Consider the following 19,726-nt stretch of genomic DNA (forward strand, 5'->3'; position numbering starts at 1 on the left):
AGAGAGAGTGTCTGCTCCAAAAATGTGGAGAGCTGCTCTTCTGCGTATTTTTGGTCCCCTATTTATAATAATAGGGTTTAATTAAATCCTAGATAGATTTAATAGAGCCCTAGTGAGAGTCGACTCTCTCTCTCTCTCTGCGATTCTGTTTAAACTCAAAGTGCTACACAGGTGAAGAAGCAGAATCTAATAGGGAAAGTATTAATTAGATTCTTTATTTAATTATTAATGGATAATTACAATTAGCACCAAATCCATTAATTAAATAAAGAGCCAATTAAATTAGCAAATTCCAAATAACTCCCTATATGATAACAATTTATCATATACAACCCCCCACTAATCAACACCATCATTATGGAATCTAGGGCATGTACACATGTCTTGCCAAACCCCAATCCATAGTACATGTCCATATAAGAGCGTCCGTGCATCCGATCGGGTCCCACAAAATTCGATAAAACACTTTATTTGAAATAACTATAAATAATGTATCATTTTATGTAAAATAAATTTTGCAAAACCATTTCCAAAACGATCATCGGATCCAGTTCGATCCGACCATGCGAGCAGTCTCTATCTTGGTGTTCCCCAATCGGGCGTGGTGACCGTGTTGGATAACTCCTTCACTCACAAAGTGTTCACGCATTCCCAGAACACCGGCTTTGACTCGCTTGAGTCTCGGTCATTGATGAACCAAAGAATGCGATCACACTTTGCGGTGCGGGTTCCCTCAGTGCAGGGTGTCGGTGACACATGTCTATCCCTTCCTACATCTGGCAGTAATACATGAGGGAATCGACAAAGTAGATTTTTCGCCAATGCACACATCAAACATGTGAGCACTCGCATTCGTACCCTGACATCACATGTCTAGGCATACCCAATGCGACGACCATATGATAAGGGTGCCCAGCCCAAACCCTAGTCGTGACTACCATTTTAAGTATAACTTACGGACACATAATGCTCAAAAAGTTTATATCGCATGTGACAATATTAAACTAAAATGTATAAATGTTCAATACAAAGGTGAACCGGGTTGAACCGGATCGAACCGGGTTTGATGGACACACACTTGTCCAACAGTAAGTCCAGAAATGAAGAGAGAGCAACCACTTACATTAAAAGAGAAAAAAGAAAAAGGGGAAAACTACTATTATTAGGTACCTAGAATAAACCATGGATCTATTTAAGTATGAGATTACAAAAAATGATAATAAATGAACAAATATGCATTTTTGGTCTGTTTTCTCATAATACAGCTTACACGAAACACAAAATCAATTATAAATGCAAACTTAATTGGACTTGAGACATAATATAGTTTCCAATTCCAATCACACTTTTTTTGTCTAGGCCATGCCATTCCAAGCATTAATTCCTTACAATGATCAGTCCTTACAATGATCAGGTATCATTTAGTTCCTGACTCATCAACACAAGTCATAATGGAGAACTGATTTAATCAATCAAGCTCTTCAGTTTATTATATACTTAAATGACAGACCCACCTTCACTACAGCAAAATACAATACTCAAATGAAGTAACAAAACACTTCTTATTACCCTGATCTTGAATTGATTGCCACCACTGGGTAGTCTTTAAAATTAAGTACTAATTTATAGAGCTATACATCAGAGATCTGAGATAATCACCCCTGTTATGATAGTAGCTAGCTAATCTTTTAATAGCTCAACCTGAGATAGATATGGAGGAGGATGAAGGTTGGAGCCAAACCAACCATTTAGCTCTAGCATTTGGGGAATGGGGTGCCACATGTGTTGGCATCCTTCCTAGCATTGGGGGAGCTGACGAATTTCTTGAGGTTAGGGTCCTTGAGATACTTGCACAGACATGGCTTCTGCTCCTTAATTTTACTGCAACATAGCTTAGAGGGAGGAGTTGCAGACATGATTGCAGAAGCACACGATGCCAGCTCTGTTGGCTTGCAAGTGACAGCCATTGAGACCTGGGCTTCAGCTAGAAGCAGCACCAGCAGGACACACAGTGCAAGGTAGGACGTCTTCATTTTCTTTCACACAACAACAAAGGCTGCCAGCAGAAAGAGATGAGAAGGCAGGAGGGGCAGGATCACCGAATCTTATTAGCAAACTCATTTATTTTCTTGGTTCAAAACAGTTAAGTGAGTTTATGGGGATGTAGTAACAAATGGATTTTTGTCACACAAGAAGTCAACTTGGAGATTCATGGAGAACCAGCAAATTATATTGGTTAAAGACCCATCTTATACTCTTTAGCATGAAAAGAAAAGGCTAAAAACTTACTGGTAAGGTGGAGTTTCTGACTTTCAGCTTCCCCAATGAATTAGAAGAAGACAATAGATGTGATAACAGGGGAATGAGACAGTGAGAGAGTAGTACAATGCAGAGTGAAAGCAGTAATTTGGAGACAGAATAAAATCAAGATTTATTAGAAATCAAATAGAACAAAATCAGATTGATAGATCAAGCTGAAACTAAAATCAAGTTCAGTAATTTGGAGACAGAATACATGCTGAAAATCTCAACTCAGTCCAAGGGTCAGATCAGAAATTAAGAGCTAATCCTAGTGGAGCTAGGAGAGGGGTAAAAAACAGTAAATTCACTACTCAAAATAGAAATCAGAGTGTAGGAACAATACGAGCAATTAATTCTGATCAGTGGTCATAAAAATCAGTAAAAATAGATTGTTAGAACAAGTAAATCGACTCAGTATTCAGATGCACAGAATAGCAAGTAATGTATAAGGGCAGAATAGGAATACTGAATTAGAACCAGATCAGCAGGTCTGATCAATTCTCATTGAGTTCCTCTTTTAGGAGTTGTTCAAAAATTAGAGGAAAGGGTATCCACCCAACCTGAACCTCAACCTTTAAGGAGGGAGTGTGTGGTAATTGATGCTTGCCAGGAGATCTCTGAAAAATTAGAGGGAAAGCATGGTTTGAGCTTCTTATGCTTTCAAGTTCCAGTGAAGCAATGATTCTTGAGCTTCTGAAGAGCAGAACAGAGGCAAGATCAATTTTGAATTTTCAGATTCACAATTCTGTTTGGAGATCGCATTACGTTTGAAGATTGGATTCACGCTTTTGATATTATCTGCGATCGTTGGTCACGGTTTTAATTTGGAAGAAAGCTTCGGAAATGCGATCAACATTGGGTTCCCTTCTTCTAAGTTCTGCTTAGAAAAGAATCTGCAGATTTGGTTAGATTTTTGTCTTTTGCCAAAGTTTTGATTTGATTGATAAAAAAATAAAAAATAAAAAAGGAAAAGAACCATTTTTTGGTTTTCTTCAATCAAGGCTTTGGTTTTGATATTCTAAGTCATCATTGATAATGACGCAACAGTAGTACTGACATCAATGGCTAGTTAAAAAGGAAAAGCTTAGGCAGCCTACTGTATTGATCTGAAATTTAGAGGGGATCTGGCCTTTTTTTTTTGTCTATAGCTTTTGTTTGATCTTCTGATTTGATTGAAAAAAAAAAAAAAAAAAACAGTATTGTTGATTTGATCAAAAAGAAGAGAGAGAAAGGGGCTTTTGCAAAATACGAGTTTTGCAAAATTCATTGGCAGAAAGTTTGCTATTTTCTATTTCCTTTGATTTGACCATTGAAAAAAAAAAAAAACAAAGAAAAGGTAGAAAAAGACAAAACAGAAAGAAGACAAAAGTTAGAAGTTAAAAGAACTTGTGAGAATCTTATTTCCTCTTGATTTCGGTTGTATAAAATCGAATCAGATCTACACCATTAGAGTCAGCACCAACATCGACGTTGTCGCACTATCGTGATCTTTTCTTTCGCCATCCAAATTCAAGGTTCTTCATTTCAGGTGTGATTGTTCTTTGAAGCATTTATTGTTTATTTGAATTTTTGCTTGGGATATAAACAAATCACTTAACAATGGAGAAACATGTTGTTCCAATTGAGATGATCAAATTGGAAAGCTTTAGTGGCTCTGAGTTCAGTTCTTGGAAAAGGAGGACTCAGTTTGGACTGAAGTACCTCAATATTTTCTACACTGTAGTAAATTCTTTTTCTGATTGTACGGACCTAACTAAAGCCCAATGGATAAGTGATGATGATTTTGGCAAAGACTACCTATTGAACTGCCTGTCAGATAGGCTGACAGAGACCTATAGTAAATATGAGTCTGCAAAAGAGATTTGGAAAAATCTAGAAGCCCAATTCAAAAAGGAGGAGGACCTATCAAAAACTCACTTGATTGACAAGTTTATGGACTTCAAGTTTCAAGAAGATAAGGAGATACTTCCACAAGTAACAAACTTTGAGAACTTGAGAACAAAATTGAATCAAGAAAACATTCATGTTGTTGATGCATTCTTAGTGGGTGTAATTATCTTTAAGTTACCCTCTACCTGGCATTCCTTTAAAACTGAGATGCATAGAAAGAAAACACAAGTGAGGCTGGATGATCTCAAACGGTTCATTAGAATCGAAGATGAGAACAGAGTCAGGAATAACTTGGAGATGGTGAAACAACAACAGGCATCTGCCAATTTGGTTTCACAACCCAAGAAATATCCTAGGCACTCCAAGCCACCTAAGAAAGAACCCCAACAGTTGGAGGTCAAAAAGACTAATTTTAAAAAGAGGGACAAGTGCCGCAAATGTGGGAAGTGGGATCACTATGCATCTGAGTGTAGGGGTCCTAAGAAAGGAAACACTGACACACTACAGAAGAAAGTTCACATGTTGGTGGACAAGACTGAGCCTACTAACTTTGTTGCCATGGTTGGCAAGGGTAAGGGGTTGGCCAGTACATCTTCAGATTGGTGGTTAGACTCTGGAGCGACTTGTCATGTTTGCAATAGCAAGGACCTGCTCACTGATGTTGTTCAAGCAGCAGAGACTGTCACTGTTGCAAATGGAGACGTCGTGGAAGTGGCTCAAAAAGGGACAACGAACCTGGTTCTATCATCAGGTAAAATATTAACTTTGAAAAATGTTAAAATCTTTTCTGATTTTGAAAAGAATTTAATTTCCATTAGAATTTTGCTTGATGCTGACATGTCTATTACTTTTAGTAGTGGTAGAGTAACATTGTCTGTTAACTCTTTTTATTTTGGATGTGCTTATAATTTGAATGGTATGTTTAGGTTGAGTTTAGCTAATGAGACAATAAACCAGGTTAACCATAATTCACTTGATCCCAAAATACTACATTGTAGGTTAGGACATGTGAACTATAGGAAAATGCTCAAACTAGCTAAAACTCATAATTTACCATTAGACACTTCAATTAGATTTAACAGATGTGAAGTGTGTGCTCAAACCAAAATAACTAGAAAACCTTTCAGATCGATTTCTAGGAGCACTCAACTTCTTGAACTTATACATTCTGACATTTGTGACTTTAAAAGCTACACAACTAGAGGAGGTCGAAAGTATTTGATAACATTTATAGACAATTTTTTTAGATATTGTCGTTTATATCTGTTAAAATCTAAAGATGAAGCATTTGAAAATTTTAAAATTTTCAAGAATAGGGTAGAAAATTAGTTGAACTTGAAAATTAAAAGATTTAGAAGTGATAGGGGAGGAGAATACAAATTGACAGAGTTCAAGGAATTCTGTGCCTCTGCAGGCATAATCCTTGAAACTACTGCTCCTTACTCACCTCAATCAAATGGCATAGCTGAAAGAAAGAACAGGACGTTAACAGAGATGTTAAACTCCATGTTATTGACAGTTGGCATGCCTTTTTGCTATTGGGGAGAAGCAGTGTTGACTGCAAATCACATTCTAAATAGACTACCACATTCAAAATTGACTTCTACACCTTATGAACTATGACATAATCATCCCTGTAGATATGACACTCTTAAGGTTTGGGGCTGTATAGCTTATGTTAGGATACAAGACCCTAGGAGACCTAAGGTGGGAACTAGAACAAACACTTGTGTATATCTAGGTTGTGCAGAAGACAGTGTTGCAGATCAATTTTTGGATCTATCAACCAATGTGGTGATAGAATCTAGGGATGCTATATTCTTTGAGGATAAATTCCTTAGAGATAAAGGTCTGACCTTGCCTGGTCTGATTGAAGTGGTTACAGAATCACCTTTGGAATCTGAACCGATTATTTCTGACACTACTCCCACAATGCTCCTTGAATCAGAATCTAGAAGAGTATTTACTAGAGATCGAGTACCCAAGAGTTTTGGTGAGGATTTTGTGACCTATCATTTAGAGGTTGATCCATCTACCTATAAGGAAGCGATGAGATCTAGGGACTCACTGTTATGGAAAGAAGCCATTGATGAGGAAATGAGCTCTTTAATGCAGAATGAGACCTGACACCTTGTTAATCTGTCTAGAGGGGCCAAGACAATAGGGTGTAAGTGAGTATTGAAGAAGAAACTTAATCCGGATGGGTCTATAGCCAGATATAAAGCACGATTAGTAGCTAAGGGCTATAAACAGGTGAGAGGGATAGATTATTTTGACATCTACTCCCCGGTCTGCCATTTGGCAACAATAGGATTCTTCTTGCCATAGCATCTATTGAGCACAATGTTGTGCATCAAATGGATGTAAAAACGACTTTCCTTAATGGAAACCTAACAGAAGAAATTTACATGAACCAACCTGAAGGGTTTGTCATGGAAGGTTCTGAAAAAAGAGTTTGTAAATTAAACAAATCTCTCTATGGTTTTAAACAAGCACCTAAATTGTGGCATGAGAAGTTTGACAAGACAATAAAGAGCCTTGGTTTTCAAACTAGCAACTCGGATAAGTGCCTTTATTTTTTGTCTGAATCAAACAAGGTCGCGATTATTTGCTTGTATGTAGACGACATGTTGATTCTAGGTTCTGATCACTTTGTAGTGAGTGACATTAAAGAAACCTTGTCCAAAGAATTCGACATGAAAGATCTTGGTGTGGTAGACACCATTTTTGGGATGAAAGTAAGCTTCAGTGAGCAAGGGATCACCTTTAGTCAGACTTATTACATTGAGAAGCTACTTTCTAGTTGGGGATACAATGATTGTAAACCGATTGAGACACCCTATGACTATAACAAACGGTTAAAACCTAACACAGGTGACACCGTGAATCAGTTAGATTATTCTAAACTGATTGGTAGTCTCATGTATGCAATGAGTTGCACTAGGCCAGACATAGCCTTTACGGTAAGCATGCTGAGTCTTTTCACTTAGTAATCCTGAAAAAGAGCATTGGGATGCCCTATCGAGGCTGATGAGATACCTTCAGGGTACTCAAGGTTATGCTTTATGTTATACTGGACATTTTTCAACTTTGGAAGGATATTCTGATGCATCTTGGTGCTCAGAGTTGGGAGACAGCAGATCCACCAGTGGTTATGTATTTACACTAGGAGGAGCAGCTGTAGCATGGAAATCCAAGAGACAGACTAGTATTGCTCTGTCATCTATGGAATCGAAACTTTATGCTCTAGCTTATGCAGGAGATGAAGCAGAGTGGATAAAGGATCTGATCATGGATATTCCATTGAGGAATTTTAAGTTAAACTCTATATCTATATTCTGTGATAATCAAGCAACAAAGACGATTGTGAATAACTCACTCTTTAATGGTAAGAGGAGACACATTAGGCTAAAACAGGTCATGCTGAATTATAGAACAGAACAAAGGATTATCACTTTGATTGATGTGAGATCGAAGGATAATACGGCAGATGCCCTTACAAAGAGATTGAACAAAGATCGAACATTCAAAACTACAGGGGAGATGGGGTTAAAGACCATTTAGTCAGGTCTTAACCTAACCCAGTATTATTTTGAATTATTTGAATCTCATCTAGCCTTGATAAGCATTCGGGACAGTTTACATATTTCAGATAACTTAGTTAGATTACTAAGTATGGGGGTTTGTGAAACCATTCCAAACTTGATGGTGTAGCAAATTTTCATTTGAAGTCTCCTTACTTTGTTATTCCACAAAGGAATATGAAAAATGTCTGATATATTTCAATGATATTGTGCTAGTCTTTATGTCATTCCAAATTTGATGACATGTCTTTCATAGTATAGTGTACCATTCCAAATTTGATGATACAACATAAATCTATGACTGATATGACGAATACAGTATTCCAAATGGAAACATGGTATGGTCCTTATGATAAAGACTATATAGGATCGAGTTCTTGTAAAAAAACTTGATGATGATGTTTATTTTTTTTTATTTACCTTCAGCCATATATGAAATGTACTAAGTTCTTATTGTTGAACTAGATACTATTGTGCAAATGATTGAATTCATAATATCTTATGAAATTCATATTTGACAAATTACAGAGAATGGCGAAGATGGAGGAGAACGGTTGAATCTGGATCTCGATGAGGATGACTTACTTGATGAGTAAAGTCACATGGATTGCAAGGACTTTTTCTTTTGATTATTTCTTTTGGTTTAGCCACTTGCATGTGGAACTTCGGATTTATTGTTGGGTTTAGTTTTGATCTAAAACCCTAGTTTTATTTCTTGAAGTTTACTTATTTCTTATTTGATTTATTGGATTATTGATAGTTAATTTATTCAATTTATATTGATTCAATTACTGATTGAACAATGGTTCCTATACATGTGTAATGGATATATGTAGAACATAGGAGGAGATTGTAAGGGTATTTATGTAATATCCCTTCATATGTTCTAATATAATCCTACTTGTGTTAATACCCAGGCTGTGAGGGGCAATCTCGTAATTAGCCCATCTAACCTAAACCCTAGTTTTCCTATATATACTAGCTAGAGGCAGCAGTCTGGGTATCCCTAACAGCACCATCCATAGAACCTATGATTACACCATCTAAACATGATTCAAGGGAGTTAAGAGCAAATCTCAGATAAGGCATATGTGTTTTTTTTTTGCCCCTAATGAATTTCCAATAAAGTAAAGTCTCAAAGGAGGATTTATATTTTGGGATTTGTTTTAAGCTTCTAGCTACAAAACATCTTACTCTTGAGTTTGTTTGCAGTATCAACATTATTCAATCGGTTGGTTCTTTGAATCATGGTGGCTTTAGGAGTATTTTTATTTTTGAGCCCTTCACTCGTTACTAAAGCAAAAGACTTCTAAGACATAATAGTAGATTAGAAATTCCTAATAAAAACTTTATATAACAAAACTGGCTGCGTTTCCTAATTCAAGTCATAACTAGAAGAAAAAAAGACAATGGAGCCTATGCACAAATACTCCATATAAAGTAACAGATAGAAAATATGAAGAAGTTGTCGAAATACAAACAAATAAATCCTTAACTGCAGATAACAAATGTATAACATGTCCTCCATACAAATCACGGGCAATACCCCTCAGCAGTAGTATACTATGACACCATGATGAAGAAAATCAAGCCAGAGAACAATAACCTAGCAATAGAACAAAAACAGATAAGGAGAGAGAGAAGAATAGAGAAGAGGTCCCCTTCTTTTGCAATGGAACCTCAACAACACCCACAACAACAAATGCAGCGACAGCCAAAGCCAAACGGAGATAGGAGCAGTAGCAGTAATAGCAAAGGGAACAACTCAAGATAAGAGAGAGAGAGAGAGAAGAAATATGCCATACCAGCCTTAATCCAAGATGTTCCTTCCACTGGAGATGGTTGAAGGTACCCTATTGAACTTCGTAGAACCTGAAATGGAGAAAAAAATTAGTCAGCAATCAATAATTCCAATTTAAAAAAAAAAAAACCCTAACTACATAGACACCGAGAGAGACAGAGACAAAAAACGAGAATGATAGAGAGGGACAGAGCAGAGAAGAACTTGCGCTTGGAGGTGCAAATTGTCTTCGTCATAGAGACAAAAAAATAAGAACGATAGAGAGGGAGAGAGCAGAGAAGAACCTGTGCTTCCTTGAGTTGCAGATCGTCTTCGTCTTCGGTTCCTTGGAGAAGAGATGGCTGAAGACCAGAGAGCGAGAGAGAGTCGTGATTTCACCTTTGGTTCCTTTGTCTCACCAGAGATTGCCTTCTTCGTCTTCAGTTCCTTGGAGAGAAAATGATAGGCTGAAGACTAAAAACCCTAGCAATCGAATTGAATTTTCATTCCCGATTTTTGGAGTCCACAAGAATCCACCCTATTTATATGAGGGCCTAGAATCCTGGACTCGATTTGGTTCTTGTGGATTCCCAAATTTACACTGAAAAATGGATTTCCATGGATTCTAGGAATCCAACACAATCTCAGGGAGTGGCACATCCACTACTGCAGTGGCAGGGACGACAGGATCTGTAGACACATCCACATCAACATCCATGTGAGAATCATTGTCTTCAATCAATAACGGCCTGCTCGACTCCGGTGCCACACTGGATGTTCCAATTTGTCCTTCATCAAACCTTAAGTTTTCGGGTACAGAAATATCTCCTTCTGACTCAAGAAACTTGGCATGGGTGGTTTCCACTATTCTATTCCCTGCACCTGGGCAATACAATCTGTAGCCCTTAGACCTTTCTGGGTACCCAACAAAATAACAGCTCATAGTTTTTGGGTCCCAGACTTTCTGCTACGGATTGAAGAATCTGGCTTCGGCAGGGCAACCCCAGACTCGAAGATGTCTAAGGCTAGGCTTCTTACCTGTCCAGAGTTTATAGGGAGTCTTGCTTACTGACTTACTCGGCACTTTGTTGAGAATGTAGGCAGTAGTTTTGAGTGCTTCTCTCCATAAAAACTCTGGAAGGCTAGTGTTACTGACCATGGTTCACACCATGTCTTTCAGAGTACGATTCCTCCTCTCTTCTACACCATTTTGTTGTGGAGTGCCAAGCATGGAGTACTGTGGAGCTATCCCCTGTTCCTGTAGATACTTGGCGAAAGGTCCAAGTAGCTGCCCTATATCACCGGCTCTTCCATAATATTCACCACCCCTATCAGACCTGATCGATTTTATCTTTCTACTATGGAAGAGTTCCACTTCAGCCTTGAAGATCATGAAGGTGTTCAACGCATTTGCTTTCTCAGCTAGCAAGAAAAAATAACCGTATCGAGACCAGTCATCTATGAAAGTAATAAAGTAACGTTGGCCTCCAAGTGCTGGAGTGGGAAAAGGCCCGCATATATCTGTGTGGATGAGATCTAGGGCCTCACTGTGACGAAATGCATCCTTATTGGAAGAAGAAGTCATCTTCCCCTTTATACAGTCAACACATATTTCCATGTCCTGGAAATCCATCTCATCTAGTACCTTCTCATTGATTAACCTATCCATTCTCTTTTTAGAGATATGGCCCAACCTTCTGTGCCAGAGTACAAGAGATTTCTCATCCACAAGTTGACGTTTAGTGCCAACGTTCATAACCCAAGAGGAGATACAATTCAGTCTATACAAACCATCAGAACAATAGCCAGAACCAACAACCACAGAATTCGAAAGTAGAGTGAAGCCAACTTTATTGAAAAAAATAGAATATCCATCTGAAACTAGTCTGGAAACAGAAATCAAATTCTTCCTCATGGAGGGAATAAAAACTAGATCCTTCAAATCAATAAAATGGTCTGTACTATCTGAATTTAAACATAATCTAACAGTCCCTAAGGCTTTCACTTCCACTTTCGCTCCATTCCCGACAAACACCGTCACCTCACTCTTACTTAGTACCCTCCTGCTTGTGAACCCCTGCAAGGAATGAGTGACATGAATGAAGGATCCAGAATCTAACCACCAAGAATCTACCGGTGCATCTATGAGGGAAGATTCATAACAGACTAAGGATGTATCCTTACCAGTGTTCTTTTTCTTTCCAAAATAGGCCTTCCTCTTGAAGCAGTCCTTCTTTATGTGCCCCTTCTTTTTGCACCAAAAATACTCAACACTGTTTGAATCTTTCTGCCCTGTGTTGTCTCTGTTGGCCTGTTGCCCTTTATGACCCTATCCAGTCCGATATGGGGCAAATCTGCCTCTCTTGGAGAATCTCCTGTGATTCCTGTGAGGTCCCCCAGATGAGGATCCCTTGCCCTGTGTCAGATTGGCACTTTCAATCTTGTCCCTTTTCATTCTAGCCTCTTCCTGCCTAACTATGGTGATCAGCTCATCCATACCCCATTTATCCTTCAAGGCATTGTAGGTGCGATGAAGGTGTTTGTACTGCTCTGGGAGCGAATTGAGTGCAATGGTGACAAGGAAGTCATCATCAAAGTTTATTTCCAGCTCCCTAGTCTTGTTTCCTAAAGCAATAAGTCCTAAGAGATGTTCCCTGGTACTGCCATTTCCATCAAATTTGGCAGTGGTCAACTTGCTCATCAAGTCGCCTGATTGAGCTTTCTTGGATGATTCAAATTTGACCCTAATAGCCTCCAAGTACTCAGTAGCAGTTGCCTTCATAGTGATGCTATCTTTCATTGTTTCTGGGATAGCATGCTTTATAACTTTTAGGCACTTCCTATTTGCAGTTTTCCACTTCTCAAGTTTAGTCTTCTCATCCTGAGTACTGGCTGGGGTGAGATCTGTAGGCTTAGGTTCTCTCAGACAAAGATCTAAGTCCCTAAGGCAAAGATAGACCTCCAAATCTTCATTCCAACTCCTATAATTTTCACCAGAAAGCTTGGGAATGTCCAATAAACCATGACCTAGAGACATCTGCCATAGGGATATCATACAATCACTTATCTATCATAGAAGAATAGAATATAAAATACCGGGTATTTAAATACCTCTAACTCATGCTGGTTATATTAATTGATGTACCAGCACATAACCGAGAGTGTCAACCGAATCTACATTTTCTAACCTTTGGGTTTTGAAATGTACTGGTCCACTCAATACTTTGCATTACCGCGGGACAACACCAACCTATGAAAGAACTGTCACCTTTGGATAAACAATTATTCCTAGGCTAGTCTCTCCCTATGTGTGTGTGTCTATTATTTTGGTCTTGGATGATGCTACCTTTGGGTGAGCGTCATCATTCTTTGTTGCTATTAGAAAAACCTTAAGTTATCGGTCATTCTAATAAAATCAGATTTTACCACTTTGGTGGATTCCACCTGACCTTATTAGAGTACCCAACAACTCATGATGCATCGATGGGATCTTGTTTATCAATTAAGACAATTCAATATATAAACTTTATGACACACATCAATTCTATAAAATTACAGTTGTTTATGCATCACATCATGACATAACATTGCATATGTTCATTTATGATCGACAGAGAATCAAGAATGCAGGAACACATGCTTTCAAGAATTGCATAACACATTAAAAGCTCATTGTGGGTCCCAGAAGTCACAGTTGAAGCAAGTGGGGCATACCAATGTGTAGCCCTCAAAAAAACAGATGCAGCGGAAAAAACCCTGACGTCAAAAGCCCTCCCACGTGCTGTTTGAATCCGGTGCGTGATATCACACTCGGTCGGTCAAACCCAGTCAACCCAACGGGGCTGAACCGGTCTAACCCGATTCGAACCGGCCTGGTCCAACCATCCAGATCATTTTTTGGGTCGAATGACCCGCCTAAAACGGGTATGGATCTGGGTTCGGGTTAATCCGTTTTACTCGGGTCTGGCTTGCCCCATTTGGGTTGGATCCGGGTCTGCTCCATTTGGATCGGGTCTGACCTGACCCATCTGGGTCGGTTCGATCTAGTCCAGTTGGGTCGGGTTCGGTCTACCCCATTTGGATCGGGCCTGGATGGGTCTGACCCACCTGCTCACAGGGTTGACTCGGAAACCCTACCGAGTCGACCCGGTGATGAATCATCGCCACCGTCTCTTCAAAGAAAGAAAAAAAATGGTTTTTTTTTTTTTTTGAACAGTTTCCGGCGTGTGCCAGCGCGTCGAGACGATTCTGGCGAAACGGTTTACAGATCCAGAATCTCCTTGACCTCCTCTTCCATTCCATGCAAACAATTTTTGATTTCGGTGGCCGGACACCACCGGTAGTGGCCGTTCATGAACGATCCAAAACCCAAAATTTTCAAAAAAAAAAACCTTGTTTCAATCATAACCTAAATTCCAGATCTATGTAGGTTGGCTCTGATGCCACTTGTTACAAAGTTTGATCATAAACAGATCCCCACATCGATTCATGGAAATCAATTAACAAGAAACATAAATGACATACCTATCAATGACGACTGCAGTCGATCCACGTAGCTTTCTACTTCCCAAAAGCCTTCCACAGCCTTTCACTTTTGCTCTCCCGTGAGTATGAATAATAGAATAATCAAGTGACGGCTGTGGGGACCTTAGGGTTGAATATATAATATTCTCCCTGACCCTAATCACACTCCCATAATGTGTAAGGTCAGTTATACCCCTCACTTAACCTAGAGTGAAATAAAATACCTTATGGACCCAATAAAGCAAACCCACATTAATTAAGCCCAATAAACCCAACAGAAGGCTCATCAGCCCAATACTAAAATTCTGAATACCCACACGAAGGCACAACCTTCCCCTTTCTTAAGCACCACCTGCAATTAGATCTCCATACCATGAATATATTTCACATTAGAGGATTCAGTTTAGAACCAATCCAACTCCTATAAACTATGCAACTTTTATTTATTTACTTTGATAAAATCAAGAAAATATATTAACAAAAGGTTAAAGTATTTACAAAAGATCTTTGATACTCAAGGCTCCGTTTGATTGCAAGGGAAATTAAAAGGAAGGGAAGGAAAAATTTTCAAACCTAAAAAAAAAATTTTGTAATAATACATTTTACATATAATATTTAGGGAAAAAGTCGCAGCACGAACTATATAATTCTTTAAACGCAACACTAAATGTAATGATTAAATCTCAACCGTTGAGATTAACCAGTTGATCTGAACCGTTGAATTTTCAACCTGCTACCGGTTGTCTCTCGTCTTCTTCCTCAGCTCTCTCTTCCTCTCTCTCTTTCCCTCTTTCTTCCCCTGCAAACCTATTCTAATCATTTAAAAAAAAAAAAAAAACCACCCTTGCAAACCCAAACCCATCTCACAACTTCTTCCTCAGCTCTCTTTTCCTCTCTCTCTTCCCCGACAAACCTATTTTCTACAAACTCAGACAGAATCATTTAAAAAAAAAAAAACCCCACCTCTGCAACCCCAAACCCATCTCCTTGAAGCACTCCCCAATTCTCTCTGTTTTGATTTTTTTTTTCTCAAAACCCTCTTTTTTCTTCGATTATCTCCCTTGAAATTCTTTTTTTTATTTTTTTATTTTTTAAGAAAATTGAAGAAGAAGAAGAGTACTATTGTCTCCTCCCACCTCCCCTCCGCCCTCCCTGTGTATTGTGGGTGGGAAGATGAATTTTTTTTTTTTATTTTTATATATGAAAGGGAAGATGGAGTTTTTTGCATTTCGGTTCCAAGATCCCAGAGATTCAAGGGTCTTCAATTCGATTAATTTTTACAGGCTCTTTTGATCTCTGAAGTCTTAACAGGAAAGGAAAGAAGATTTGGTTCTAAGCCATCTCATCGGATTTGGGTCATCTTCATCTTCAGCATAAATCATCTTCTTCTTTTCAATTGTTGGAGTTTCGTTTTTTATACCTTTACGAAATGGACAAAATGAAAACTCTGCTGAAACCCAAACCAAATCCACAACGGCAATTGAGAGATTGGCAGAGACGGAGTAACCTGTGAACGCAGAAGAAGAAGAAGTTGGAGAAACCTGAAGCACTCCCTGCAACGAAGAAGAAGAAAAACAAAAAATACAAAAAAAAAAAAGAAACCTGCTCTCACGGTGAGTAGGTTTATTGGTTTTTTTTATTCAATGGATACAATTAAAAGGTCAAAAAATAAACGGTTTAGATTAAGATGTTGCGTTTTGTGTTACGTTTAAAAAAACATAACCGTAGCGCTGCTACCACCCACTCTAATATTTATTTTATATTTTAAATCAAAGAAATTTTTTTTTTTTTTGATAAGAACCAAAGGGAATTAGGTGCAAAGTAAAGTGAAATTTAATAACAAAAAATAGAATGATTTGGAATTGGTGATAATGTCATATGGGATAATAATTGCAAAAATTTCTTTTTAAAGTATGAAAATTTCACTTCCCTTCCCTTTAATTCCCCATGCATTCAAGGGCGTGTTTGGTTGCAAGGGAAATGGGAAAGGGAAGTGAAGGGAAGGGAATTTTTTTCCCCTTTTAAGTTGTTTGGTTGAAAAAGAAGTCAAGTGAAATTAATTTTGCTAAGTCGTTTGGTTGTCTGTGAAATTGAAATAAAATCAATGTAAATTTTTTGAAAATTTATAATCCAACCCATTTTACTAACTTTCACTTATTAAGGTTCTTTCTTAATAATTTATGAAAAAAGAACGCTAATCGGTGCTACAACGCAATGTGTACCTACGCTTAGGCATTGTCGTGCAAAATGGTCAGTGCATCCCCTGGAAAGGCAGAAAGGACCAGGGGTGCACCGATCATTTCAAACTTTTGTAATATATAACAAAATTTTAATGAATTTGAAATACTATTTGAAAACACATCATATCCACCCCATTGAGACCCATAACATTTACACACAAATGTGCATGGGCAATTAGAGAGCCTCTAAATTCTAACAATTTGGATGGTCAGATTGCAATGTCAAATTCCTAATTGAAGTTTTCCAACTACGATGTGAGCACTGTATACAAGGGCAAGGATAGGGTTACAAGAAAAGAATATATATACAGAATAGAAACTAGAATCAAATACCATATCCAAAGACCAAAATTAAGCTCCACAAGAAACACCAATGAAACTCAACAAGTGAGCCAAACATTATAAATCCATAGTGCAAATAGTTCCATTCTTAGTTAACAATGTTGTATCTTATGTAGCTAACAATGTTGTATCTTATGCTAACTCAGCTGTAGGTTCCCAACCCCACACCAATGTCTTTGCCAAAATCAAATTTGAATCCATCCTTAGCCTTAGAATAGCAAACATAAAAGAGTTCATTGAGTATGCCAGCGAACACAATGAAGACAGTCCCTGCTCTAAAGACTCATTTCCTCAAGATCTCGCAAGGAGGTTTTTTTTTTTTTTTGACGAGACGCAAGGAGGAGGTTGGTCCCCAAAAACTGTCCTGTACCTAGTATGGTAGGCATTCCTCACAGAACCCCCAAGCAAGCAAATTTCCGTGATAAAAAATGCCAACCTGCGATGAACAAATCAACATTATATTTAATGGTTGAAGCAAAGAAGGAGAATATTACTAATGTCATGGACTAGAAAATTAAGGCATTGGGCAGATACAGATCAAAGAGAGTTCAATTTGAAAATTTATCCACCATTAATAATTACCAACAGCCTAAATTTCATCAAGCAAATCCAAGTATGCTGCAAGGGAACCTTTTCCCAAAAATAACAGATTACAACCCCCCCCCCCCCCAATAAATAAATAAATAGATAGCAATCAATCAATAGAATCAGTTGAGTCCAATAAAAGGAAATATAATAGGACTTATTGCAAAGAAAGAAGAGTTCGGCAAGAGTTTCAAGCATGGAGGTATTGAACGTGATTAAAATGGTTGTTTGTTTATCCTTCTTGTTGATCAGCCAACAACAAGCATTTGGTAGATCACATTTCTCAAGTATACAAACTGAACCCTTTGTTTAGCAAAAAAACACTATAAATTAAAAGTTAGGATGACGTGCACCCTTAATTTAGCAGAACCAGAGACAAAAAATAGAAACTACGAAAAAACAGAAAATAACACGTAAGGAGGGCTTGAATAACTCTCAATCCACCACTGTGATGATGCTCAAGTTTGGGTTGAATGGAGTAGAAGGGGGAGGGAATAATAACATAGTCAAAACTCAGCCCCATCTGATGTTTACTCTAAAAATAGAGTCTAAGCTTCAGACTTATATGCTGTCAAATAACCCAATGGCTGACATGAAACAACACTAAAAAATATAGTAGATAGAAAGAACTTAAAGAGAAAGAATAAAAGATTAAATACGCACACAAAGTTCTAAAATCACCTAATAAGAGTTAGAGATAGCTGCTGGAATACCTGCTGAACAGTGATGAAAGAAAGAGAAAAAGAAGGGGTTATGATCACAGTCTTCACCATCTATGACCTGTGGGAAAGGCTTCACCACCAGTCCCAAACCAAGGTTTCACCACCTTGGGTTGCTACTTGCTTCACCACAAGGACTGTGATTGATTCACCACAGTATACATGTTTTCAAAACATCCAAATCTGTGGGCTAGTGTGCCCTTATTCTTTATTTATAAGCTGTCATCATTACAACCAAATAGGAAACTCTGTAATAAATTGAGAAATTTACTACAAAGCAACAATGAAAATTGAATAACTAAAACAGTAGCCTCATTTAAATAAGATAGTACATAGGCATAGTGGTTTTGTATTTATCTTACCGCACCAATGGCCTTGATCAAGAAACCTCAAGATCCACCTCTTCCGTTGCTCCACACTCCTAACTAAAAATGTCTTTGTTTGAGGTTCATTTGTCATGAGGAACTCAAAGATGTGGTCAAGCATATCTTCACTAAAACCATCTACTTCTTGTATTGCATCATTTCGGGTCGGGTCGGCCCAAGCACTCCGCTACCATCACAGATCTCAAAAAAAGTTCCATTCGGGTCACCACCAAAAATGTCGGGTCATTCTTCAAAACGAATCCAAGAATTCGAGACATCCATAACAGATAATGCTTAGACTATCTAGAACATGCATACCAATAAGTTGGAGGATATATGATTAAATTTTAGTATGAAAATTTGGCAAGTGGCCAATCTAGACCTTTCTTTAGGTATCCAATCGTTAGAAGTGCCACATTGCTCATCCACATGGCACCACTAGGTGGGTCATCCATAGATATTATAATGACATATTTGGCTCTCCTTCAGCCGTGGCGGGAGCTGGAGGATCTAGCCCAGCAAAAACAGGGGTGTTTGGGCCACCTGTGAAATGACTCAAACACCCCTGTTTTTTGTGGGCTGAATCCTCCAGCTCCCGCCACAGCTGGAAGAGAGCCAGGTCCTCCAGCCAGAAAATCTTTAGCCATTAATAGAATTACCTGAAATAAGCAATTGAGTCAAAATAGGCAGCCACCAAACATCAATCTACTATAACTTTTTCTACTTTCCCTTCTATATATGTTGGTTGATAGGTGCTTGGTTATTTTTTGTTCATCTTCTCAGGTAATGGCCAGTGCACATATATCCCTTATCACCAATTATCAAGTGGTGGAAGAAAACATCTAAACACCCTTTGGATATAAGTGAAACTATAAAACAATTTTTTGGTCATATTGAGAGTTGGAGAAAGACTCTCTTCACTGATGGTGGAGAGATTCTCTATCAATGGTGTAGCGAGCAGAAGAATTTATAAGAGACCTGCGGGGTGGTTTCCTTGGTGTAGGGAAAGAGGAAAAGAGAGAAACATGGGAAAGGAAGAAATTAAGAATTGAGTTTCCTGATGAGTGGCAAAGAGATAGCTTTGAGGGAAGAGATATGAGATGACAGAGATTAATGCTTCCAGAAGAAAAAAAAAATCCAAGAGATACATACCTATCAGGGTTGCTAGGCCTGGGGTTTATTTGCTTAATAAAGGTTTACTTCAAATTGTAAAGAGATACCCATTTAGATCTATTGAAGAAAAAACTTCAATTTGAAGTAATCAATGAAATGTAAGCATTTGAATTCCAGTCTTTTTAAGGGGGAAAAAAACCGTGGTGGCAGCAGCACACCTGTTCTATCTAATATATAGAAAGATACAGATAGAAACAGATAACCCAGATTATCAAATCAATCC

The 19,726-nt window shown here is 38.1% G+C and overlaps 1 long non-coding RNA gene across 1 annotated transcript; it reads right to left on the reverse strand.

Annotated features, from left to right (window-relative positions):
- Positions 1 to 1,460: 1,460 nt before the first annotated feature.
- Positions 1,461 to 14,338, reverse strand: LOC122642853. Its single transcript, XR_006330116.1, has 3 exons — positions 14,327 to 14,338; positions 12,249 to 12,251; positions 1,461 to 1,661 (listed from the first exon to the last, which is right to left on the reverse strand). It is a non-coding gene; the product is annotated as an uncharacterized LOC122642853 (long non-coding RNA).
- Between the last annotated feature and the right edge of the window lie 5,388 nt (positions 14,339 to 19,726).

Source organism: Telopea speciosissima, chromosome 10, assembly GCF_018873765.1.
Source record: "Telopea speciosissima isolate NSW1024214 ecotype Mountain lineage chromosome 10, Tspe_v1, whole genome shotgun sequence".
In the NCBI taxonomy this organism is placed as follows: Eukaryota; Viridiplantae; Streptophyta; class Magnoliopsida; order Proteales; family Proteaceae; genus Telopea; species Telopea speciosissima.